This window comes from Prinia subflava, chromosome 1 (assembly GCF_021018805.1).
Source record: "Prinia subflava isolate CZ2003 ecotype Zambia chromosome 1, Cam_Psub_1.2, whole genome shotgun sequence".
NCBI lineage: Eukaryota > Metazoa > Chordata > Aves > Passeriformes > Cisticolidae > Prinia > Prinia subflava.
The window spans coordinates 73825341-73852755 of NC_086247.1; the positions used below are offsets into that span (position 1 = coordinate 73825341).

The 27415-nt window shown below is 35.9% G+C and overlaps 1 long non-coding RNA gene across 2 annotated transcripts; it reads right to left on the bottom strand.

Moving 5' to 3' along the window:
- On the bottom strand, positions 1-23693 carry LOC134562567 (uncharacterized). 2 transcript variants are annotated; one of them, XR_010083204.1, is made up of 3 exons: positions 23586-23693; positions 23052-23182; positions 1-3478 (listed from the first exon to the last, which is right to left on the bottom strand). It is a non-coding gene; the product is annotated as an uncharacterized LOC134562567 (long non-coding RNA). The 2 variants fall into 2 exon arrangements; XR_010083198.1 differs by having other exon boundaries at positions 23052-23227; positions 23586-23685.
- Positions 23694-27415: the final 3722 nt, after the last annotated feature.

The following is a 27415-nucleotide window of genomic DNA, read 5'->3' on the forward strand; positions in this document are numbered from 1 at the left end:
TATTGTTTTTAAAATATGCATTTAGATACACATTAAAGTTCTTTGAATTAAAAAACTTTGACCTTAACTAATCAATTTCTTTTTGTCCAGAAGCATAAATTCAGGAGACATAGGGAGGAATTCTAGAAAAAAGAATTAAAAAGATAATATCTTTGAGAGGAAAAGAAAGGTTATTGGCAGGATGAAAAGGCTGGGAAAGCAACTGGCTTCATGTAATGGGAATCTGTAAGACAGAAATGGAGTGTCACAGACAGAAGTGTGATCTGTGCTAGGGTGATGTGGGTGAAAGAAGCAAAAGTATCAGCACTGAATGGCAAGATATGGATAGCAGAAATATCAAGTTAAAAATTAGGTAGGGAAAAGGACCTGTAAGAACTTTCATCTGAAACAGAGAGGGATAAGAGAGGAGTGACTATGGCATGCTTGCAAAGGAAAACTGATTTCATTCTCATATTTTCGTGAACAAACATTCAAACACATTTGACAAAATATTCCAAACATGTCTCTTTATCAATATATGACAAAGTAAAATTTTTATTTAACTATTAAAGCTTTTTTTGTTTTCTTCTCAAATAGTTCATGAACCTCTATCTGCTTTTTTATGACAGGCCACGCTATGCTAGAATGTAATACTGCTTAAAGCACTACTGTGCTTTATCAGCCATGGTCAGCATTTCAGCATTTTCAGAAAATCGTATCTCCAGAGAGTATTCTCAACTAATATTTATCCTAAAAGTTTTCAAAAAAATACTGAATCCCTGGCAGTTGATTTCAGTAAGTAGCTCCTTGCAAAGAAAAACAAAACAAAACAAAACACAAACAAACAAACAAACAAACAAGCAAACAACCCCCCCCCAAAAAACCCCAAAAAACCACCAAACAAACAAACAAACAAAAAACCATAAAGGGGGAAAAAGGCAAAAAAGAAAAAAAAAATCAAAAAGATAGTGGTACCATTAAGTTTGTAGGGAACTTAAATGATACCATTTTTAGAACTGCTGTTTGAAACTAATATTTTATATGCATATATACATGTTTGCATGTTGTGTTTTCAGTTACTGTGCTTGATAATTGTTCCAAAAGTTTAAGTTTTGATTGCAAACTTAAATCTCAGCTGTGATAAAAAGGCACAAACTATTTGATAATCTGGTTTGTCTTGTTAACAGGAATAATGCTTAAAGTGAAAATTAATAATATTTTTTCAGCCATGTTTTGGGCATTCATGACAAGTGCTGACATCACATCTGTGTGACTGCTGCACATAAAGTTAATGAACTAGTTTCAAGGCATGATGCTTTCTAGACATAAAATGGAAGCATTTAAATAGGACAGACAGAAATCATTCTGTTTTGAGAAATAAACTGACAGAGGCCTAAGGGTCCAGGCTGCAATGAGTCAGCCAATACTGTCAAGTGACACTTGCCATGGTGGTTCAGAAATTCAGAGTAGCTCAGAGGTAGCAACGCATTAGAGGTATTATTTTGAATTAAAACAAAATTTAAAGAAATTAAGCAGTGCTGGAAGATCTAATGGCAGCTGGAGTAGTTCAGAGCAGCAGACTCCTGTAGTGTGGCATGTGTTCACTGTGTCTTCTTTCCGCTCAGAACTGGTGCCATAAAACAGTCAGTTTCTTGGAAGTATTTATATGGTATAGTTTTGCTTGAGGAACTTTCAGAGGGATCTTTCCTTTCCTGTGCCTTTGCACTTCTCAGAAGATGTTTATGGTATTGTATTTCAGGCAGTTTTCTGTATTCCCTATATTGAAGTTTCAGAACTTGCCTCAACAATTTTACAGAAGCCAAATCTTGAGAGATGAAATGTTCCTATGACATTTGACTGAGTTCAGGCACTGAGGTCTAAGGAAGAGCTGAAAACATATCAGAAAGATTTCATCTTCATATCTGATGTGTACATCAACAGGAGGTTTGGCCTCTGGAATCTCTGTTTCCTTGGTATTTTTCAGCATCCTGAACAGCAAGAATGACACACCGGGAGGCTGGCCTCCTGTTTGGTGACGTGTATGTGAAAGATCTGGGATACTCAATTTAAACAATGTACATTCAGTATATTGCTAATCCAAGTCTAGAAACAATTTGGAAGATAATCACTACGGAAATGTGGATTATTATATTCATTTCAAACTTGAGTGAATTTACCTGTGTTTCTTTTCCAAAAGGGGTTTTGATTGGCTGATGAACAAAGAGCTATGGAAATTAATAAAAACCAAGAATTGTAATATTATTTGCTAAACATGTGGATCCTTCCAACTCATTTACTTGTCACTTTGCTGACAATTTGATGATGCAATCGAAAATGATTGGCAGTAGATAAAACTGTGCAAGTACATACCAAACTGCACATGGTTTGTCCTTTAGTATGTAGAATTAAACCATCAGTGACTCACTATGAAATGTAATGATTTCAGTGTAAAATAATGGTTACTTCTTGCTATCAAAAATTTATAAATTTTTCATAATCCTACCTTTTGGTTGCTTTTTGGTTATATATCTTCTGGATTTTCCCTATGAAATGAATTTGAGATTAAAATAGATCATAGCATTGTTTTTCTAAAGTGGTGATCTGTGTGTCCGCTTGAGGAAGTTCCACACCTTTTCTGAAATTTTATATTCTTTCCCTTAGTTTAGCATGTGGGCAGAAGGGAACAAAAACCTTCAGGAAAAAGTGGGGGCAAACTAGCATACATTATAAAGTACAAATGGAATGAGAATTAGAAAAGTGTTGACCATTGAAAGCAGGTCATTGAAATTTAAGGTATTCTTAAATCTCTTCAGAATCAAAGCAGCACAAAATATATGAGTTATAAACAACAAAGAAACCCACATTAAAAATCAGAGCAGTTCAGAAAGAATCACTCAAAACATTGCAATGCAACTGAGTATTATTATTCTGGCATTTTTGTTTTTTGTGTGATAGTGAAATGAATCTGGAAGCATATTTGGCAAAAATGTTTGACCAAGATTTTTGGCCCTGTTTTTTTGATCTGAGAGTTTTTTCAGAACTTTTTTATTTTGATAGCCAGGCATTCTCCAGTATCTGTGCTCAGTTTAATTATAGCCAGTTCATTTCCATTTGTGTTTTTGCCAACAGTGATATTTAACAGCTTCTCTCTTGTCTAAGAGCTTCCCTTATAATGTATTCCAAGACAGTAATCATACCCCTTTTCAATCTTCATTTTGCTCATACAAACAAGCTGTGCTCTTCTACCAGAATCCTCTCCAAGTACGAACTCCCATTCTCCTGATGTTCCTTGTTGCTCTTATATGTAGCTCTTCTCATTTCAATTTCTTTTCTTGACTATGGCTGACTAGAACAATTTTCCAGATGAGTTTGTTGTGGGACCTTGTACAATGGCACAAAAACTTCCTTACTTCTCTTGGAAATGTTTGCCCTGGAGCATCTTAGAATTGGATTTGCCTTCTTCACAGATGCATCACATTATTCCATGAATTTGATTCCACTGAAAAAAACAATTAAATTAAAATGACATTGAAATAAGCTCATTCTCACCCTGTTGCTATATCGAGTCAGTAAACAAAGTACATTTCTTACAGACATCTTTCCCTCACTATATGTCAGATTCCATCTTTTTGTCATAAAATCAGACTTTCCAGTTTAACAGTTTTATTTTCCCCAATAGAGCTAACACGATGATCCTCCATATGTGAAATTGAAATGTGGTTTAAACAAAAATGTTTAGAAAGTATAGAATGAATTTTTATGGAGCCAATTCAGTCTGATCCAAAATATTATGTAGGATATGTCGCCTCTGTGGAAAGTACAATTTTCAGAAATATACTGCAAATTACTTTAGGTTGATAAGACTATATTGAAAAACCAAAAGAGGTTTCAGTTGATCAATTTTATTATAAGAAATTATAGAATAGAAAGTATCTCCTTTGCAAGTACATAAATACCCTATATAAATGTTTAAAATCTATTAAAAATATTAAAATACTCATGAACTATATTAATATTTTAAAGTACATATCTATTAAAATCCAGTGAAATTTCACACTGATGAGAAGAGAAATAGTACTGAAATTACTTACCTTAAGAAAATGGACAAAAAAGACAAGAATTCAAATTACATAATGAAAGAATAAAATAACTGCAATTTGCAGAAGAAATTCCTAGAAAACAATACTATTAAAATAGGACAAGGATTATGGTTTTCTGAAAATGCCAAGCAAATTTACTGGGTTGTATAGCCATATTGGTGACTGAGGAAACAAAGAATTTCAGAACTGGAGAAAAACTGAGAGAGGAAAGTAACTGCCACACCAATCTTTAACAAAAGAAAGACTACTTTTAATGGTTAGTGTCTCCTTCTGAAATATTCAGATTTCTGATTATTTTATTATGATATTATGATTAAAAGACTTTTAATGAAAATGATCATTGTAATAATTTTAAGTATGGTTTATTTGAAAGAATCAGGACAGAGGGAAGAAATTCAAATCAAAGTAGGTAAATGTACAGTTTTAAGAATTAATTTGTGGGCAAGTAATTTCTCCTTCAACACACTACAGAAAAGACTACTGAATGAATGAAGTTCATCAGACCACTCAAATTTTATTGAAATATTAGGGAATATCACTTCACCATTTTGATTGCCATTTGTATCATTGCATCAATGTATTCTTACATTATGAAAATACAAAAATCTTGCTAACAACTCAATATTAGGTATAACGATATAAAATGGTGGGCAGAAATGCAAGAACTTCTAACAGAGCCTGAACAGATTTGCTTTTCATACTTGATTTATACAATAAATAAAAGAAAACAGAAGCTAGAAAATTTGCATTATGGTTAAAATTAATAAACCAAGAGAACTAGTCACAAGGAGAAAGAACAGGAAAGGATACATTCTTTTTATGGGGGATAGTAACACTGGAAAAAACACCAAGAGAGAAGCAACAACCAGGGAGTGCAGTACAACATGTTTTTAAAGTGAAATCTCTCAGTAATTTACTCTAAATAATAGAAGGTATGCAGAAAATGGAAAAAAAGAGAAAATAGAAATCAACAGGTAATATCCAAATTTGTGTTTATATATGTTTATTCTGTGACACTTCAATGCACAGTAACTGATGAAAAATCTCTAATACCATGAACACTGGATTAAAATCTGCAATAGAGGTGTGCTCATTCCTCCTATACATAATAATAAGTAGAAATACACATTGATTGTGTTGCGAAGTTTGATTATGCATTCAGAGTTTTAGATTTGGTACGTTAAGTGTAATTTAATTCTACTCTTGAATTCTATTTAAAATTCTTCCAGCGACTCTCTCCACATTGAGCTCCTTGACAGCAAATATAAATCTGGTGCTTGATCCAAAGGCAAATGCTCAGTGGTTCTGATAATACAGAATCAAGTGCCCAGTCTCTCATCTGTAATTACTACTCTCAACTTTGCTTATGAACTTGTTCAAGTGGGCCGATTTTACCTTATCTGCAGTTCCCTCCAAGAGAGAGACTAGTAAAAATAAAATAGAACGAAGGACCACATTTTAAAGTATTACTTGTTAAATTAAAGTTGTTACTTTAAAAAGTACTGTGAGTTATGTAATTCCTGAATTGTCTAGTCCAAATGCTAACTATTATTAACTAGATTTTGAGACAAAAAAAAAATCATTATCATAGTTTTTTTCTGTCAGACTGTAGGATGATGGAAGGCTCATTACTATGAGATACTCAAGCAAGGCTGATATATTGGAAAATCTTGTATGGTGTAATCCTACAGTGGGGAAGGACAAGATAGAGGTATTGCTCAATGAAAACCAGGTTGCAGGAAGCCACTGACAAAGTGTTCTCTATGCTGTTTTCATGAAGGCTTTTCAGAAAATTTCCAATAATCTATAAGCAAGTGATAAATCTGCCAAAATCCCCAAGAAAACAAAATAACCCCACCACAGCAAATTATCCTTGCTGGATATGCATAAAAAACTGGACCAACAACAGAGATTTACAAGATTGTTTAAATATAATTTTCCCATCCATTTTGTTGAAAAATTCCAGACAAAAATGTTGGTATGGCTATTAACTCTGATTTTTGGAAGAACATGTTAGTTGAAGTTTTATTCTGCCTATCTTATTATTACACAAGAATATGTTTCAGTGTAGTTCTTTAGAAAACCTTTTAATTCTACAATCCGATGTTCATTTGATCCCAATGTCAAGAGAAAGTGAAGATCAATATCAAAAACAACAATGACAATGACAAGCTTAATTATGTACTTTTAACTAACTGGATGTCCTATTTCACTTGAATCACACAAGAATGGGGTTTGGACCCTGCTCCTGAACTAGTTATGATATCCTAGCATTCACACCTCCATATAAGCAACAGCATGTTCCAATGTTACTGTGAGTAGGTTTGGGGGTTTTGTGGCTGACAATACAATAAGCAGAAATAAAGAAAATGAACAAAATATCTACTGAAAATAAATTCAGTTTGAAGATCTTGTACTACAAAACTTCCCTACTGGCCTAGTAAAACAACTCAGCTTGCAGTGCTTACCATCCTAAGTGTGTTATTATTATAGTCTATTGCAATTATTAAGCTTTCTGATATGGATTAAGAAAGAAAAAAAGGGATAACAAGACACCATTAAAAATAATGTTATGAAAAAAAATGAATGTTATAAGAAAAAAAAAAGTGCCATCTTTAAAAAAAGGCTGTTTGTAGTAACCTAATGATATTCTAGGAACAAGGATATCAGTGTTGTGAATTAAAGTGAGGTTTATTAACACCAGTGGAATTTCTAGGTATATATTTTTTACTTTCTTGGCTACTTTACACGTTTTCCACAGAAGTACGTTAACATGAACTGACCTCTCTGAGTCATTGAACAACTTTTACTTAATGGTCTGTAAAAAATCCAATCCATCAAAAAAGGCCTGAAGATATGTGGCTAGGCATATCAACCACTTGGAACAGGTACCTGCATAACCAAGGAAAACATTTACTCATCTAGCTTACTTAGCTTCAAAGTTCTGCACCTTATTCTCTTTTTTAAGGCAGAAGACCCTGTTTTGGTGCAGACAACTAAAATCACCTCTCTCATCACAGCCCATGCAGCCTGCAGGCCCGCTGTTGAATCTGTCAACACACACACTTTTGTCAATGTAAGTGCTCTCCCACTGGGAGCTGTTCTGAGTTGTACACAGAAATCAGACAGTGCTCAACAATATAAACCCGTAAGACACTTCAGCAAGCTACACAGGAATGGGTCAGATCAAGGATTCCTCCACCTCAGAATCTTCCTTCCAGCCATGTCCACCAGCCAGCTCATCTGATTGTTTCCAGGGAATAGAGGTGATGCTGGGGCTGTCCTTGTTTCCAGGTTATATTTTGCTTTCCTCATTTCTGCACTTCTGAGCCTTTGACTTTCAATTCATTCTGTGTCTCCCGTTGCCCCCTCCCACCAAATTTGTTGTCTTGAACGCTTCGTCCCCCCTTCCCCCCCTCCTCAAGATCTTTTATTAACCTCATTCTCAGGGAGGGGTCTAAGTACATATTAGAGATTTAGGTTCTTTCTACCTGCAAAAGAAAACTAATAAGCAGAATATGTATGTGTTAATGATTCAAAAATATAAAAACTGGGCAAGAGTACAATATGTTTCCTCTTAATACTTTCCAGCCTTTCAAGGGTCATGAGCTCAGTGCCCTGATAGGATTTTTCTTCCTGTGAATGACTTTTAAGAACTGATGTAATCTTCTTATTTTCACAACAACCTTTGGAAAGGTTGCTAAATGCTGCATGAAGGCTCACCTCCTTGCTTGTTTTGACTTAGCTCCTAACACCTTTATTAATTGGATTTGAAAGGATAAATAACAGCAGAAAGCATCCTCACACCATTACTTCCAGCTCCCCTTTAGAAGTGAAATCTTTATCACAGCCTTCTTTCCCAGCAAGATAAGTTTTAGTTTGCAGCAGTTTAATAATCATAACAGTGTCTTGCCTTATCTCCGGAACTTGAATCTTCCTTTCCAATGAACAGCGTTTCAATTCTGAGTAATAACCACATTGCCTGGTAACACCTCTGTTTCATGGTGCTAGACTGGCATAAAAGAAAAGCCAATTTAGAGGTAATCAGCAATATCAAAAATCAATCAAGGAAAAGCTATATTTGTTCTGTTCTGCATTATTACTAGACCAGTTATCAGTAGGAATGATACTGGTTGGTGTACTGCTGCTTTGATCTTGCACATTTACTTGTGCAATGCCCATCTATTATACACCTTCAGGTTAATGTCTTTGAAAAAGATGTTGTTATCTTCAACAGCAAAAAACCATGTGTTACTACTCTATTGAAATGCATTACTGGTACTTTAAAATGTGGAAACTATTAAAGTATAATAGCAATGATATTTTTATTTTAATTCTTTATAGATGCTCCTTTTTAATTTTGTGATACCTAGATTTGGTTATTGTGAAAGCTGTGGTACTGCTGTTTAAAATGTAATTCATAATTCAGAATGTAAGCAATTACCATTAAAGAAGTAAAAACTTTTTTTGTTTAAGAAAGGAATGACAATAGACTTTTTTTACAACATTTTCTGTTTAGAAAAAAATCAGGTCATGAACATATTGTGGGAACTACACTGTGAGAAAATTCATGGTGCTTTAGCTGAATCAGGTGAGATTCCTTGAACTGCTTAGCTCCTATCCACTCTGGCCCACAATTCTATGAGACTTCTCAACATGCATTATTTATTGCTAATAATCTACCTTAATAATGTACAAAACACCTCCTTACTTAGCTGCGCAGAGACCATTTATTTGCACTTACAGAGCAATTTTTTCTGACTCTTTACAAGTCTCCGACCTATGTATGGTGCCAATAGCTGCATCAGAGACTGTGAATCTCTGGGTGGGATGTGTGTCTCTGGGATGGCCAGATTCTCCACCTAGGATGGTAATTTATGCATTGAAGTGTGCCCATTGGTTTAGGTACAGCAGGAGCTGCATGAAATGGATCTCTAGGGCAGTCAGAGAGGTTGTAGCGACTGCTCAAGTACATAATTACAGAGGTGGCTAGGGGCTCAATCACTTGGTCCGATGTTGGTTCACTGTGCAAATTACTCCACTGCCCCATTTATGCAGATGAATCACTGGGAAGTTACTAAATGAAGGAGTTAATGACTTTAGTGCACTCTAGGTGGAGATAAGAACAACACTGACACAGCTATGCCATAGATAGAACTAAAGGACAAATTTTAATTTCATCCTTAAAACTGATTTGCAACTTCAGTTCCTGTTGCCACAGGACTAAACCACAATGTATGACTGAATCACTCTGTGCATGAGTGTTTACTGTATATGGCAATTGATGTCCTTGATTACAGACATAATTTGCGTAGACCATTCTAAACCTTCACATACAAAGCAATCATACACATCTGCAGAAATGCAGAGATACCTGTTGAAGCAGCAGGTCTTCTGAGTCCTATAAATAATGAGCTGTATAAATAAGAAGTTGGAGAAATAAAAAAAGGTTGAATATTCAGAATATTTTCTCCACAATTACCAGATGCTCATAATCCAACTGAGTTTAAGGCTGCTCTAATACCACAAGAAGTAAGAATGATAGGAGGTTCATTTGTACCTTTAGTTTCCATCAAACTGCTTCTAAAAAAGTAATGAAAATTGGGCAACTTGACATGACTGGCAGTCTCACCACCCTCTATATAGCTCAACAAAATGTCTTTAGCTGCATATTGAACCAAACAGTCTACCAGAGAACTTGGCTAGAACTGGTGTTTGAGAAATAAGGTTTATGCATACTCAGTCCACTCTCTTGAAAACTGATTTATATCAGCCACTGAACTTTGTTATACTAAATGGTCTATTAATTCAAATAAAATGCAGTCAGAAGTGGAATTTAGGATGTGCTTGGAGTGTATTAAATACTTTCTTTAGTCACACCCACATATCTTCATGCATGCACACATTTATAGTCTGCTTTGACTGATATTCTTATTCATGTTGTCTTCTGCCAACAGCCAACAAAAACTCTTCCAATTTTAGAACAGACACTAAATGTGCAGCTCATGGAGCTTAAGAATACCACAGGATGAAAACACAGATGAAAGGGATTCTGAGCAAGGACTTTATTTTTAACGCCCTCTACCTATACACTTGTATCTAAGAAGTCTCATTTTAAACTTAATCAGGCAGATCATGTCAGAACACAAATGAATATTTCACACTTTAATGTTTGTTAATAAATGCATGGCAACTACAATAAGATTCTCAGGCTGGTTTATTTCACCTGAGCAGTCCATTTGCTATCAATTTCATAACATGTGATGTTTCATAACATCATCAGTTTCCATGTTACTTTAAAAATAGGTATAGAAAATTATCCAGAAATCAATTTATCTCAAAAATAGTATGGCAAATGTATAACTTTTCCATTGTAATACTGTGTGATGGTCACTTCCATGTCCATCTCTCTCACGGCATTTTTTCTGCAGTCTTTTCACAGAGGTTGGGTTCCAATCAATACATTGATGTAATTTGCCAGCCCATTCTCTCTACTTTAAAGAACAAAAATACAGGAAAAATCTCTCAGAGGTTTGCATTTCTGCCATCATAAAATTATTCTGATAATGGTTAGATGCTAGCACAGTCACAATTAAGTGAGTCACATTTGCAACTGAAATGAGTGAAAAGATGGAAGGGAAAGATCAAATCATCCACATGCTTTCATTGGCAAGTTTTGGTTTAAGTACTTGTTCCTCCTCTAAGGTTTGTGCGTTTTCTACCACATGAATAAGGACCAGGTCAGAGATTCAGAGATTTATAGAACAGTTTGGGCTTGAAGGCACTTTAAAGATCACCTAATTTCACTCCCAATACCATGGACAAGGACACATCAAGTGCTCCATTCAGACTGGCCTTAAATGCTTCCAGGAATGGGGTATCCCAAGTTTCTCTGGGCAATCTGTTCCAGTTCTTCATAGTAAAGAATTGCTTCCCAATATTTAATCTAAACCTACCATCTTTCAGTTTAAAGCTGTTCCCACTTGTACCATCACTACATGACCTTGTAAGCAGTTCTTTCTTTAGGTCTCCTTTAGGTATTGAAAGGTCTTATTAGGTCTCTTAAGAGCTTTCTCTTCTCCAGGCTTAACAACCCCAGATCTCAGCCTTTCTTCACAGAAGAAGTGAAGTTCTCCAGAAGTGCTCAGAAGTGCTCCAGCACTCTGATCTTTGAGTAAATTCATTTTACAGCCATTTCAAGACAGATAAAGCTCATGTATGGGGTTCAGAATTTGAGAATATGGAAGGTGGATTATCAGGGAGGTGATTTTCTAACCCATGCTGCATTATTCCTGTTGCAGGATAGGATTTGGATATTTCAAGAAAAGCAGTTCAGGCAAGGATTTTGACTTGCAGTTGTCTACACTGGCTTTCAGCTTCACTTCAGCTCCCAGTAATGCTTTTTTTTTGCAGTTTTTGACACCTGGAAATCATCTTTACAATTCTGAATAGCTTAACAGAATCTGCAGCTTCAGTCATTTCCCTTTTCCAGAGTGTGTGTGAGTATGATGAGATCCAAGGAACACAGCATAGACATCTATGGACATTCTGCAATGCATTTCCTTTCAGTGCAATTGTGGCTGTTCATTTATTCCTGTCCTAGATTTTCTAAGTTTTTATTAGCCTCTACCCTTAAAAGTACTTCTGTTTAGTTTTCTGGAAAACCTTTGGTGGGGTACATAAACGAAAGCATCCTGCAAATTCAAAGGAATGGTAGTCAGACCTCCTTTATCTAAATGCTTGTTAATATTTTTAAAGAACTCAGCTAGTTGTGTGGCATCTCATATGCATCCATATGTTCCTTACTTCCAGTTTTTATCCATCTGCAGTTCCACTAGAGTCCTTTTTCAAAAATTGGCATTGTTTGAGCCACTTTCCTGTCCTTTAACAAGGAGTCAGTTTTTTGCACACCATGTTTTGTAGTTTGGCTATTTCACACTTGAATTCCTTTCGAGCTCTGGGGCAGAAGCCACCTGCTCCTGGTGATTTCTTGCTGCTCACATCGTCTCCTTGATCCATTCACCTTTTCTGCCAATACTTCAATTTTAAACAAAACCTCTGAGACACATTCTGTAAAGAGGGGTTTCCCTGTTTCTATGCTTCAAACCCCTCCATATTTAACACAGATGGGAACAAAAAACCAATGTTATAACCATTGTCTATTTAGGGTAGTCTTTCTGTATTTTAGTTATTCTGTTACCTTTTAAGATTCTCTGGAAAGCTTCCTCTTTCTGTTGTTCTCAAAAAATATATATTATTTTTAAATACCTTCCTAATTTCTTAGCTTCCTCTACATTTCTATTTATCTATTTCTCTTTTTCACTTCTGAAGTCTTTACTGGTATGTGTCATGCTTTTACTCTGTGGCTCCCATATTATTCCGATGCTACCACTGAATATTTTTTTGTCTGCTCCTTCTAGATTTCTGTTTTTCTTGTAGATCCCCTTTGAAAAGTTGTGTACAGCTATGCTGTATTTCTCTTTATGTCAACTTAGTGAAGAAGTCATGATGTGTGTCTACAACTTCAGCCTTATCTTCATGCTTCGGCCTCACACTCCCCCAGTTTGTAGTGAGGTAAGTTAAATCCTCAGGTGATACTCTGCTTCCTGTTTCCATTTGCCTCTTTGACTTTCTCAGCGTGTTATTGGCACTGTGCCACCAGGCTAGAATGAAATGTCACACATACCTTTTCTACAGAGTTTTGGGTGTGTCTGAGGTAACAAAAGGTAGAACTGAACAATCAAGAAACAGAACACTCTGTTCAGCTCAGCTGCAACCTTTTGCATATACTTCATATTGTTTCTCAGATACACTTACGTTTTCACCCGTGGACTCATTAGTAAACAGAACCAAGGCCAGATTCTTGTATCTTCTCTCCCTATTAAGAAAATGTAAGCTTTCCCTTCCTGTCTCTTTATCCAACCTTATCCCTAGCATCAACACCCACTCCTTTTCCTGTACCCTTCTGCATATGGTTCCTCTTTCTCAGCCTCATTTTCTTCCCAGCTTTATTGCAGATGTTGTGCAACTATAAATTCAACACAAAGAAGTACTCAGATGCCGTAGTTGTAATTTGCTGTTCAAACCAATGTACGTGGATGTAAATGTTCAAATATTTGCAAACCCCTTGAGCTGAAATAAATCAGAACACTTCATAATTCTGACACAATGAGTTAATATTTATCACTGCAATATTATATTGCAATATTATAGTGATAGGTCATACTGCAGTTTTCCATTTTTAATGCTCTTCTTCAGAGACTTTCATATTATCTCTTTGAATTCATGTAATAACTGTGAATATATGACCTTCAATAACTGCAAGATATGATATGCAAAATAAAACTTCTTTTCACATCCTTCTCCCATTTTTTGAAAACAAATACATGGTCTAAAATAGAGCAACCTGTATGTTTTCCTTTCCTCTCTCTTTTATTTGTATTCGCTTCTTATTCATCAGACTTCACAAACACTGTATCCAAATGTGTCCTTTTAAGTCGAGTATTGTACACAAAATAAACCTTCAGTCTATAATGCCTCGGTAAATATTACCCAACAACAAGAATGATACTTTATGCTCCAGATGTAAACAAACTCCCAGCGTGAATGACAGCTGCTGTCCATCTGTCCTAGGAGGACTATTCCTTACAAACCTCAGTTACAGACATTTAATTTTAGGAATGGAATTAACTCCTGGATTGCTTAATCCAGTCTCAACTTTTGCAAACAACAATGGTGTGGAAGTTTAGTTCACATAAAGCCTCAACCACCAAGATGAAGGAAAAATCAGAGATGCTGCCATGAGGAACTGGATTATAGGAATTGGACAGTGTGCTGCTAAAAGATTGTATGAAACTGTAGTCTCTGTCAGGAGAAGAAGCCAATGAAGGGTTTTGCTGGTGGTTGGAATATGTTTTGTTGGTGAAACACCACATTTGAGTAGACCCTCTGGATGACCTTGAAAAGAAACCAAAACCAGTTTGTAAAATCAACATGCTTCAGCAATGAATGCTGTTGTCTGAGGAGCACAGCCTGGAGTGCTAAGCATTTGTGAAAACCTTTGTGAATCAAAAAACAGACATCCTAAGCATAATTTTGTCTTAAAGTGAATAGAAAAGTATTTCTTGTAATTTTTTTTATATTACCTCACTTTTTTCTTAATGTAGATTTCTAAATTTGATTATTATTTTGGAGGTGGTAAATTAATACCTACACTTATATTTTACCTTATTTCATTTAACTTAAAGAGGATTTTCTGGCTAATATCCAGCCATTTGTCACAAATGGATGTGTTGAGTAAACATGGGGTATTTGAACAGTCTTAGAAATGCACTAATCCCAGCATGAATTTCCATGAATATGAAGAAAAACTATGGTCTAGGATGATTTGATATCATGGAAATCAGATCTATCTTCTGATGACCATCAACCTTCCATGTAGGAAGGTAAAAAGCTGTGTTGATGTGACCCCAACAGTTTCAGCAAGAGACATTAAAAAAAATACTCGAGAGACATTAATCTAAGGTCCTAGGCCATCATCTAACTGTCCAATTTATACCACATTTTAGCACTTCAAATCATGAGATAAAAATACAAAAATCAACAAAGACATTAAGAGAGAAATAACCCATATTTAATCTCAAAAGACAAGTCAATTCCTGTGGTTGGAATATCTATTAATTTTTAAATTAATTTTATGACTTGTGTGCTTTTTCCATAAATCCTCAATCAGCTTTGCTAGCTTTAATACTTTAATTTCTGGGAGTTTGGGTTTTCTCACAATAACTTTGAAACCCTTAGAAACAGTGTAATGCCTTTTTCTAAGAAGCAAGTGTTAGTCTTTCTTCTGACAAACAGCCAATGATTGGCATGATGTGGATATGCCTCCACAATGGCCACATAAACTGTCTCCTCTAAGATGACAAACTACCTGGTCTTACATTTTTCATCATTTCCATTTAAGGGTTAAGTTCATACTGAGCTTCCATTAATTCATATAATTCTCTTTCCTGGAAGCAATATTTTTATTAAAAATGGCTCCTCCAACTAAATTCCCTTTCCTTATGAACACATTTTAATAGTTAGCTTTCAGAGTTTACTTGCCCTTTATTATTGCTTCCAAGCATCCCAAAGTCCCTTTCCAGTATATCAACTTCATAACTGCTATTAAATTTCAAATATATTTCCCCAAGATCTGACCTTAAGATAATGCATTTGTAACTTCTAGCTTTTGATAGCAAAAGGAGGAGGTAAGCAGGATTAGAAATGGCTGGAGCAGAACTGACCCAACTCTTCTACAATCTTTTCAATTGTGGTGGGCACTAGTCAAGAGTGAAAAATATTGAGAAAAGCAGCAGACAGTCCAGGAGTTTAGCAGACAACATTACCTTGTCTGACTTGGGGATCACTTCTCATATAAAGTGACTGAATATTTAAACAGATTTACAAGAATGGTGTGGCCAGCACCAAATATTAAAGCCAAAGTTGTATTTACTTGCTGTGATTTTGTACCTTAATAGGCAACTGGTTTTTATTTTAAATGTCACTCTCTTAGGATAAAACATTCCCAAAAAGGATTTATCACCTAGAAAAACAGTGCAGTTTTATATTATGCCTAATATAAGTTACCTTCTGTTAATGTGAAGAAATTTTGAAAAGACAATCTGCATTTCTGTGGAAACTGCATTTCTGTGTGAAAAATCTTTGATAGCTGCTGGGAAGGAGAAAGACAACTTCCTAGGTTACCTTTCTGTCCCAATTTACTGCCTCTTGAGGTGGAGGCATCTGGTTAGACTTTTTGGCAAGCAGAATAAACTTCAGCTTAGTAGCCTAGGACAACTCTTATAAACTGAGGAATGGGGACTGTGATGAGTCCAGCAGCTCTCCTATCTATCAATTCACCTTCACTCTGAGGAGATCTTCCCCTGCTCTCCCTGCAGTGCACAGTTTTGGGGAGAGTCCTTCTGATTCCTCCAGAAGTGTGTGCACAGTATTATAAGAGGAAAAAAATGTCAGGAGAGGCAGAATGTATCAAGCCAGGATTGTGGAGCAGATGTGGAATGAAACACAGGAGGTGGGTATGAGGCAACAGAGGTAATTCTTCATCAGAGAATAGATTGTTATAGGAGTGAGCTGTTGTAGAACTGATGTTTCAACTCCTTAGGCAAGATGGAAGTAATAATGATTATGAAACACATTATGTCTGTGTGGGAATGGAGAGTACTGAAAGAAAAATGAGGAAGACTGAAACTCAGAATATAATCTGCCAAAAAATTTGCAATATTCCAATCTAGTGATCAAGAGATTGATTAATTTTTTATCTCTTATGAAGGGACTTCTTCTGTTATACATACTGCATCATTGAAGCTTACAAATGTGTGATTAATGAAAATAATTTTTGAAGTTCTAATGGAAAGAGTAAGGATTTGTGAATGAAACAAAACAATACTAAGATAAATATGAAAAGACTCATGTGAAAGACTGTAAAAATGCAACATTATCCATTTACAGCACAACTAGATCTTCAGAAGGAAGTGCTAATATGAACAGAGCAAATGCAAAATACAAATCCAACATATATTTTAGGTATGAAGTGGTTGTTCCCTTTTCTTTTCTCATATAAACCTGTGATCAGTTAAACTTGGCTGTCTGACAGATGCCCACCCAGTTGTTGCCTGACCTCCTTCCTGAGCAGAAAACTGACAGAAAATAAATGAAGATCATATTTTAAGATAAGGACTGAGAAGTCATTCAACAATTACTCTCATGGGCAAAACATGTTGAACTTGGGGAAGATTATTTTTTTTTCCAAATAACAATAGAGCCCTTTCCACGTGGTACAGTCCTCCGAGAATGGCTTGGTGCAGCACTGGTCCCCCACAGGCCGCAGATCATGCCAGAAGAGCTGTGTGTGGGGTCTGCTCCAGTGACTGCAGTTCCTGCCAGAAGTTTGCTCCTGCATGGGATCTCCATGGGCTGCAGCTTCCTTCAGGGCATATCCACCTGCTCCAGCACGGTGTCTCCACTGGATGCAGTCTGGTGTCTTCTTCAGTGTGGTCTCTCTGTGAACTGCTGGGAAACACCTTGTCCTCCACAAGTTCAGGAGTTGTAGGGAATCTCAGCTCAGGTGGCTGGAGCACTGAGCAGAGTGCTCTCCCTCTTCTCTCACCTTGATGTCTGCCTGTCTGCTTCATTTTCCTTATTCCTCTCTCTGTCACAGCAGCTTGCTAGCATTTTTTACCCTTTCCTAAATATGTTATCACAGAGGCTACACTGGAGTTGCTGGTGAGCTCAGATTTTGGCCAGTGGTGGGTCTGGTTTGGAATCAGCTGGAATTGGCTGGTTCTGACAAGGGGTGAGCTCCCAGTCTCTTCTGATGAAAACCTGCACACCCCTATCCCACACTGAAGCCTTTCAATATAAACCCAATACAAAATCTAGTTCTAGTTTATTTATTTTAATCTAAGTGTCATGCAGCTACTGCAGACATCAGCCACTCTTAATTTGCTTTTGGTTCTCAGAAACTCAGAAAACTTGTATTTACTTAGACTGTAGAATAATACAAATCTATAGAAGCCTGTGCATGCAAAAATGGAAGGTACAGGAGGATAAATGGAGGTTCCTTTAAAAAACTTCAACCAAGTAAACAAAAGGTTGAAAATAACAAATCCTGTGTCTTCCAGTCACAATTCATTGTGCATTTTAGGGAATACATTTTTTAATCTATAACAGCTGACATGTTTACAAGGAAGGTAAGAAAGTTTGAATTTATTGGAATTTCTCTGTCTCTTGTTCTCAACCTTCATTGGAAAAAAAATAATACCATAAAATCATGGAATTGTAGAATGGTTTGAGTTGGAAAGGACCTTTAAAGATCAATTGTCCAACTTCCCTCTTATGGTTAGGGTCATCTTCTCTAAGATCAGGTTGCTCAGATCCCTGTCCAATCTGACCTTGAACACTTCCAGAGGTAATGCCTACAACCTGTTCCACTGTTTCCTCACTCTCATTGTATAAAAATATTCTGTCAGAAGTCTAATTCTAATCTAAATCTATCGTCTTGCAGTTTAAAACCACTGCCTTTTTCCTGTCACTACCTACTGTGGTGAAATCTCTCTACACCTTTCTTATAGGCCTGCTTTTTGAAAATATACTGAAAGGCCACAATAAGGTCTCCTGGTAGCCTTCTCTTCTTCAGACTGAGGAATCTGGAACTCTCTCAGCCTGTCCTCAAAGGAGAGTTGCTCCCACACTCTTGATCATTTTTGTGGCCATAATGAGGGAAACAAATACAACAATGTATGTTAACTTGTGGATTAAAAAAATAATCATAGTAAATCTAAACACATTAAAAGTTCAGATCACGTTTATTGAGGTTTGGGGGATCATTTGCTTGTGTGTTGCATGTTGCATTCTTGGATTGTTTTTCCCTGACCCCTACATTTTCAAATTTCTTTCTAAAAGACTTGAAAAACAAGTAATGTAATTTATGATTCCAAGTTTACAGAATTTTAGAATATAAGTACCTGGACATCTTAACAGCTCAGATTTTTATCTGTTTGCTTAATTGTGGAATTATCTATTATTCTTCTCCCTCTCCTAAATTATTGTAGCTAGGCTTGTAAACTCACTCTTTAATTTTTTAGAAGTATTTTTAATTTTATAGTCTATCTGAAAAAAGAAGCTAGTGAAAATTGTCACATATCAAAAGCAGAGAGCTCTTCCATGGGACCATTTCTTGATCATATTTGCTTTATCTCTTAGACTGCCCTTTTTCCATTTGTTAGTGGGAGGCCTTAAGCCAAATAAGGAGGCTGGAGCAGTTTTGTTTTGCTTCACTTTTTGTTTCAAAGTGATATTTACTAAAGAGAAATTTCAGCATTGTTACAGGAGTGTAGACATGAAGATGTATGTTTGCATTAGAATCTAAAGCTGCTTAATACCTGATGCTGGAGTAACCACATAGAGTATTAAAACCAGCATATGCATTCTACAGATAAAAACCATACAGTTCCTTCCTGAATGAGATAATAATTAAGAGAAAAAACACCCTTCTTCTTCTTGACACTTTTAAAGCAGAAAGGAAACTACTGAATAGATTTCAAAACAAGAAGAGAGAGCTAGAACTCTTTGCTGTCTGGATATTGGTGTAACTTGCAGTATAGTTCTATTTTTTGATAGAGTTGCTGGAGTTACTTTGACAAATGTGAGAAACAGAAAATTGAAAGGGGCTCTGAAGTCCAAGTACAGATAGAAGATCCTGTTATTATAATCAAATATATTTATGATGCATCATAATTGCCATGTTGCATGAGATATGTTTGGTGTTTGCCTTCAAGATATACTATGTCTATTATCTCTGGAGTATGGTAAAGAAGGGGAAAAAATGACAAAATATCTGAAAGTAGAAATAAATAACATTTTTATTTATTTTACCTCTGTCATTTTATCCAAGATTAGTGATTATTTCACTATTTCTTTGTAAGAGGAATGTTTATTCATGGCCATCAGCTATTTGAGTTATAGGAAAGACAGACAGGTGTTTTAGACAGAACAAAAAATCTAGAATGAAGAAAATGCAAAATACAAGTCCAAAAATTAATTCAAAAATTTTTGGATACAAGGATGTACTTCACTAATTAAATAAGTGCCCATGCCTCCCCTCTCCACTTCCTCAGTGAAATATAAAAATATGCTGAAACAGTACTCTGTGTTCTTCAGGAGAAAATTTCAATGCTTTAGTCAAAAAATTAATATCACCTGAGGCACCCAGTTATAGTTGTACAGGTGTCTGAGGAAATCCCAAGTGTGCCACATAATAGTATGTTCTGTGAAGACAGCCATTTGCATTAAACACTTTCCTCATTTGAAAGAGATAAAGCACCATTATAAGAGGAAGAGATGATACATTTCAAGTGGTTCTCTCCTGTGGATTCAGCTAGCTCTGACACAGAAAGAACTTTTAAATCTTCAGCATAATATCTTCCCCTCCCAAAAGCAAGTAGCTGGTATGTTAATAATGCTTAGAAACTTTAATGATGCTATAATATAGGCCAGCAAACCTTCAGCAAGCCTGTAGTTAAATTTAATAGGGACTAGGAGCACTGCAATGTTTACATAATAAAATGCTTCATGCCAAGAGAGAGCAGTACTCTCCCTTAACCAGAGTACAAAGAGCAAAACTGTCTTGCCACAACTGTTACTGAGACAGCCTCAGTTTTAAAAATAGCTATGTATTGGTTTGTTTATCCTATTTGTGAAGATTTCTGTTTAACTGCAAAATAATAATTATTGTTTGCTTATTAATTATACCAATAGAGTAGAGAAATTTGATCCACACTAAGAACTCCAGCTAATTGCCTCCACAATACACATGGAAAATTTCCTAGATGCTTCTTTCCCAGTGCAGGATCAATTTCTTGAAAGGATATTAAACAGAATGAAGAAAAAGAGTCCAGGCTTAATGCCCTCTCCGCTCTCTTGTGCACACTTGCATTAGTACAGTTGTGTGATCATCATCAGGAATTTATCTGTGGCATATTGTCAGACTTGCTACAGTCAAAGCCTTAAATCTGAGGTTTAAGTCAGAGAAGAATTGTTGAGGCTGGTTGAGAAAAACATAAACTGGGTCCTTCACTTATCCTGCACCTGGCTCAAGCAGCATCTAACGACTGAATAATGTTTGCAATGAAGCAGAGGACTCACTGCCCGATGTTGTTTCAGCAGGAGACAAAAGTCATTAGTCTCAGTACCCCTTTCCTGTGCATACCAAGTCCTGCTGTAAATCTGGTCCATTAAGGAGATAAGGATAAGCTCAAAGATGCTCTGTGGTCAGACAGTCTTTACTGCCACCAAAATAAGTGGAGGTGGAACTAAATCTTTATTTTATCTTTTGAATCAACTATGAAGTCTGATGGAAAGTAACCAAACCCCTCATGATCCCCATTTCTTTATTAACTCCCTTACCCATAAGAATGAAGAGAAGGAGAAACATGCCTTACATGTATGACCACAGTCACCAAAGCCCCACCTACAAGACACACAATCGTTCCACTGCTTTGGGAAGGGCTGAAAGTTATAGTGGAAAAGAAAGGGAGTTTCAGAACAAAAAAAGAAGAGAAAAAGGGGAAGCACCTCTGCTTGTTTGGGATTGGTTGACAGACTGTGTATATGTATGTATATTGCACTAATACATCTCTCTTACTGTATCTTCGTCAGTGGTACATAATAACAGTCAATAATTAGTAAATTTGTCACTGGCAATTCTGAACCTGTTGCCCTCTTGTTTCAATAAAGTGTATCATTAGTGAATTTGGATTGTGAAAGTTCTTGCAGAGTTCAGCCAGTCTCATAATATTGGAGTGGTAAACTGTGCTGTTTGTGAATCTGTGCTCATGAAAATTGTTATTGAGCTTGGGTGACCAGACTTGTAGTGTTGAATTGGTTCTAGTCAGAAATTAATCCAGACACACCCAGCCCCTCTAATCCCCGAGGGCCATCTGGAAAGCAAGGGGGTTTATTTTCTTCCAAATTTCTATACCGTTTGTGTACTATTACCCCCTCCTCATATCAGTGGCCTGAGTAAAGAGACATTACCCCATCCTTGGAAGCTACACTTGACTTACTATCAGCCTATACTCAGACAATTAGCATTTGAACAGATAGTCTTGGTTCCTAGGTGTAAGGGTTTGTTGCAAAAATAACTGGAATCTGACATGCAGTCAGATCCCAAAAGCAGTTTATTCCTGTAGCTGAGGAAGAGAGCCCGGGACAGCAGATCTGGGCTCTGTCAGGGCCAGCTCTGCCTGCACGGAGCAGTGACAGAACTTGTGTACCTTTAGGTTTCACAACACATTCTTCTTCAAACTGGGTCAATTACACAGGATATGGTAAATAACAACAGACATCAAGGTCTTTCAGATACTGAGGCTTCATACAGGGCATCCTTTTACAAAAAATTCACTCCTCTGATAGATTGCGCTGACTGTCAGACCTTTGGCTGCAAATGTTTTTTGGCCAATTAGACCTGCAAAGGTCTAACTAACAAACTAGCTACCTGATAACTGATTAACACTAACTGCTTTGCATCCAGCAGGACATGTGCTGGAAATTACAAAGAGAAGCACAACCCAAAAATGTGTCTTCAGTGAAAGGAACCAGGCTAATTTACATCCATATCTGGGTCTTGGTATAGTCTCATTTCTTGGATTAAATGCCAGACAGGAAAATAATCAGTGATGGTTCTGTGATTTCATTCTATTGTATAATTAATTGTCATATTAGGGCATCATCATTCTTAGATACATGACTAGTTACAATTTTATGTGAAAATCCCAAATGAATTCATGACTAGTACTCATCCACAGAAGCTGTTGTTCTTTCTATATGCAAGCAGATTCACACTGATATACTGTCAAGACTCAGGAGAAACAGAAGTTTAGAAGAAAGAGGACACTTCACCACAGAATATGTAAGGAAGTTCTTCAGTCTTCCTTCCTAATTTCCAGCCTTAGAAAAGCATCAGACAGAGTAGATGGAAGTGAATGACTGAAAGTCTTTGCCTGCAGTCCAGGAGCAGATAACATTTGTCCATGACCGGAAGTATAAGCAATTAGTGGAAATAAGCAAGCCGGTCCACCTTCCCTATCAAAGAAGAATAAAACCTTGAAGAAATAATTTTTCAAGAATTTTGTTCTTGAAAAATTAATGCACTTTCTATAGTACAAAATTATTTGCAAATTTCTAATTTTTGTAGTGGTTCGTGTCTTTAGGGTCAAGGAAGAAAAGACAGGAGAAGAAAATGAAAGCCAGTGGTTAATATAGAAATTACATTTATAGATATATAGATAGGTAGAGAGATATATATATGTATATAAAAGCCCCTCCATTACAGAATCTAAAATGTACAGTGATTTCAAAGTAAATTGTTTTCTCAAAAATGTAACAGTATAAAAAAAAAAAGTTCCTGCTTACCCAAAAGTATTTTTGATCCCAGCAAAGGAGAGAAAAATTCCTTCCTTTTGCCACTGCTTTTTAAAACAGGAATGCAAACTTGTCCAAATTAACTTGCAGACTTCATCACATGTTTGTGTCCTCTTTTGCTTCTTCGAAGGGCAAAGAACATACAGAGGAATTGTTTGGTTGGGTTGCTTTTTAAAAAAGGAAGGTTTATTTCCCTAAGGATTTCATTTTGAGAGCAAAGAAAAAAATGCAAAGTATTTTCTTCTGTTAGTATTTCAAGATACTATGCTATAAATGTTTGTAGAGCATTAAATATATTATTTAAATACATTTTTTCAAATCTATTTAAACTTTTTTTTTTAAACAAAATCCCTGAAATGTTCGAAGTTTCCTCCATAGCCTGTAATCTAAATATGGAAGAAAAGCATATGATGGAGCACAGCTCAGGGTTTTTCAAATATTGTCCAAAAAATATGAGCACATAACACTTTATTTTTTTTAAATTAAAAACAACAAACACCATGTTCTTCCTTTAAAGAAGAGTACCTGTAACAAAAGCTGTAACATCCCTGCATAGCTTTCAGTCCAGGGTCAAGTTTCAATTCTGGTGTGAAAAACATTTCTGAAGTAAATCTCATTGTTCCTGTTTGCTCTGCTTTGGTTTCAAGCAAGCAAACTCTCACTTTTTGCAATATTTGTCTTGCAACAAAAATAGGAACACGCTCCAGGAGCACACTAACTATTTTGCTGTAAGCACCTATTCTTTTGCACCACATGATTTGTTAAAGTAAACATAGTTTGAGAGTCCCATGATTCTGAAAATCATAAAAAGTCCTGAACAGTCCTTGCCATGACAGCGTTTCCCAGTCACAGGACTGTGGCTCATCTGCACTGTGTAGCAGAACTCTTCTTCTCACTAGTCTTGTTTCCCACCACTGCAGATTTTTTTTCAACTGTTTTCATGAAGATTTTTTTTGTGGTTTGAGGATAGAAAGGAAAATTCAGTTATGGCTTTAATGGATAATAAGGAATGGATAGAATATTTATAATATTTTTTCCCCTAACTTTCCTAAAGGTGTTACATACAGTAAAGTAATCATAAAGATTATCCTAAAGATTGAAGAGGGAGATTTAGGTACATACTTCTCAAGCAGAACGTGAGTTTTTTAATGTTCTTCGCAAGCATTTGAGAACAATTTGGCATCAGAATTCTGTAGCCCAATGTAAAAGTTCAGAAAAGTGCTACCTGAGCTTACTCACATTAATAAATTGTGTCTGAGAAGCTCACAGCTACATCTTAGTATGAGACACTGATGACCTTAAAATTAAGTAGAATGAGATTTTCTGCCCACCTTTCCTCCAGTTGCAAACTCTAAATAAATAAACTTAAAAAAATAAAAGTTTGCTGCATGCCATATGAGAGCGGCTGAGCTGTGGCTGTGTCTAAGTTCTTCCACAGGCAGACGTGTCACCAGGATATTCTCCCTTTGCAAAACATGGATCTGGGTAGTAAATCACATCTCAATAATTTTTTCTTAAAAAGAAATGAAATAAAAAAGAGGAGGATTTCTGTGACAGTATTGTTAAAGGAAAGCCCCCTGCACAGCAATCTCCTCCTCATCTAATAGCTACTCACAACTTGCCTCATTCTGGGCCTGTTTGCCTCTAGGTCTAGGAAGAGGAATTAAGTGCTATTGCACACCAGAAATCAGCCCTCCCATATGCTCTTCTCCACACAAGCAAGGTAATGCCACTCAAAGGCACAAACGCCAGCTGAAGAAGAGTGGCTGTGCGTACACGTATGGGGGCATGGGAAAGGCGTTCTCTACAGCGATAGGCACTTACATGGGCACATATTAGTGAAGCATGGCTAAGTTAAATTGGCTAGGCATGTTAATAACAGAACTTGAAATACACTGCGAAACAACAGCTGTCTCTGTGAGCCGACTGGAGAAAACAGAGGAGCAGTGCAGGCCTGTAATCATCGCGGATCACGCCACACACCGCCGAGCGTTGCCACGGCAACAGATGGTGTGTCGTGACGTCACTGGAATCAAGGGGATAAGCAACAAGGGCAGACAGACACCAAACAATTCCTGGAAGGAAAAATATTGGGTATGTGCACTGAGCTACCTCCAACGTGACACAAACCAAAGGGTAAAGGAAGCAGGAAAAAAGAGCGCAAGATTGCACACACAGAAATTTGCAGTGAACAAACAGGCTTCATTGTAACCTTACAATTCTACCATGGAAATTACATTTGTGGTAAACATCTTTAGTCTTCTCTGATACTTTTCAGTAATGTGATATGGGACAATCTGTAAAACAAGCTCTCCAGGGAAGTTAAGAAAAGAGCAAACCCTTTTATATTTGTTTTACATTAGGGATGAGAAAAAAAGAGGTATGAGTAACACTCTTACAAGGGGAGACATATCTTTGGTGCATAAAGAGCAAGAAAAGAAATGTTGTGGGAAATTGGAACCAAAACACTGCTAATGAGACTGTGAGAGTCAGCTGGCATGACAGCTTGCTGCAATCCAAAGAACGATGTTCTTATGGAACTTAGCATCATTGAAGTCTAAGTATTTTCATTGATTTCTAATTGTTTTGTACCTTCCTAAGAAAATCGAGTACTTTGACCTTCAAGATATGCAAAAAAAAAACTATGAACTGATCCAAACAACAGATTTCCTAAGTTACTGGCATTTTTCTGCTGTTCTGTAGGGCTAAATTATGTAAGTAAGCCTATACAATAATTTAAGTAGATTTTTATTCTCAAGTTTGTTTCCCAAACCAAATATTTTGTTGCAGATTACTTTTTGCTAGATTTTTAAAATTTACTAATAGAATTTTACACTGCTGTTTGATGTTATACTTTTGCATGGTCTTGCACCAATTTTATAAAAGAATTGATCAATTATCAATGAAAATAAGAGTCAAAAGGAAAAGAATAAGTCCATGAAACAATAAAGGATGGTACGTAACAAAACATTACATTCAGTAGCAAGAATTATCTGGAGGATGAAGCAGCATTATGAAGAAGTTCATAAAGGTGAATAGTGCCTCATAGGAATTCACTTAAATTTTGCCATATGTTATTTTCCATGTCAGGATTGCTTCTACATCTTCCATAATGCAAAATATAGGAGTGCAATTAAGCCAGGGCAAAAATTAATCGAAAAAAAAAAAAAAAAAGAAGTATAAAAGAAAGCAGGCTAACAAGAAGTTTAAAAAAAATTGCTGTGATACTTATATGAATAGCAACATTTATTCATTAGTTGTGGGTATACAAAAATTTCAAAATATGTCAGTTTTGGCACTGAGTGAAGAAACTTTTTCAACAGTTACTCAGGTTCATAACCTTTTTTTTTTAACACCTTCTTAGATATATATGACTTAAATTTACTTTTTTTTTTGATCACTGATACAAAAAGAGTAGTAATCATGCAGAAAAATCAGAGAATATATTATTTCAAAGGTGTAAAAATGCAAAACTAATGGCCAACCTTTAAAATCAGGCTTCTATAGGAAACTAGGGCTAGCATTACTGAGGGAGTGGGTTTGTATCAGGCTGATGATATAAGAAAGTAATGGCATGCTAATATGATGACATTCTTCTTTACATAGAAAACTGAAGTTTCATAATTTTAGAAGAAATTAAAGTGTGGCATCACAGTAATTTGTTCTCCTCTTACAAATTAAGAGAGAATTTTCAATTATGCTTAAAATAGGATATAAATTTGCTTATGACTATGAATCAAGCTTGAAAATATTTATGTATTATAAATATTCAGAAATAATATAATAGGGGTTTCATATCTTTTAATAGTACTTTAATTTAAGACATATTTTGCTTTTGCTTCAAAGCACTCTCAAAATTAATGAATTAAATCGAGTTTAGTTTATGTATCAGATATTTTTTATGGAGCTGACAAAGCTTTTTTAATCCAATTGATGTGTGCAAATTCTTCTCCATGTGTCCCCTCTTTAATTTCAGAAACAAGTTCTTTACAGACTAAAGAAACAATAAGAATGAAAGTACAAAAATATGTTACAAATTTTATTCCAAAACCATCTCAAATACCATCATCACAACAGATGCTCATGGAATACTATTTTCTTTATTTTAAGGGAGAGAAAAAAACCAATGTCGAGTCTGCTCCAGAGTAAAATAATTTATTTCCTTGGTTTTTGTTCTGATTATTCCATTACAGTATGCCAGCAGGAAGGATTTTGTTGCTACTTTAGAGCAGTTTCTGTCTCTATGCATATGTTAGTAAGCTATACATTTCTAAGAAACCTTGAAACCTCGAATGGTTAGTTATGTACAAACGCATAAGTACCAAGTAGACATTAGCAAAACCCATAACAATGGA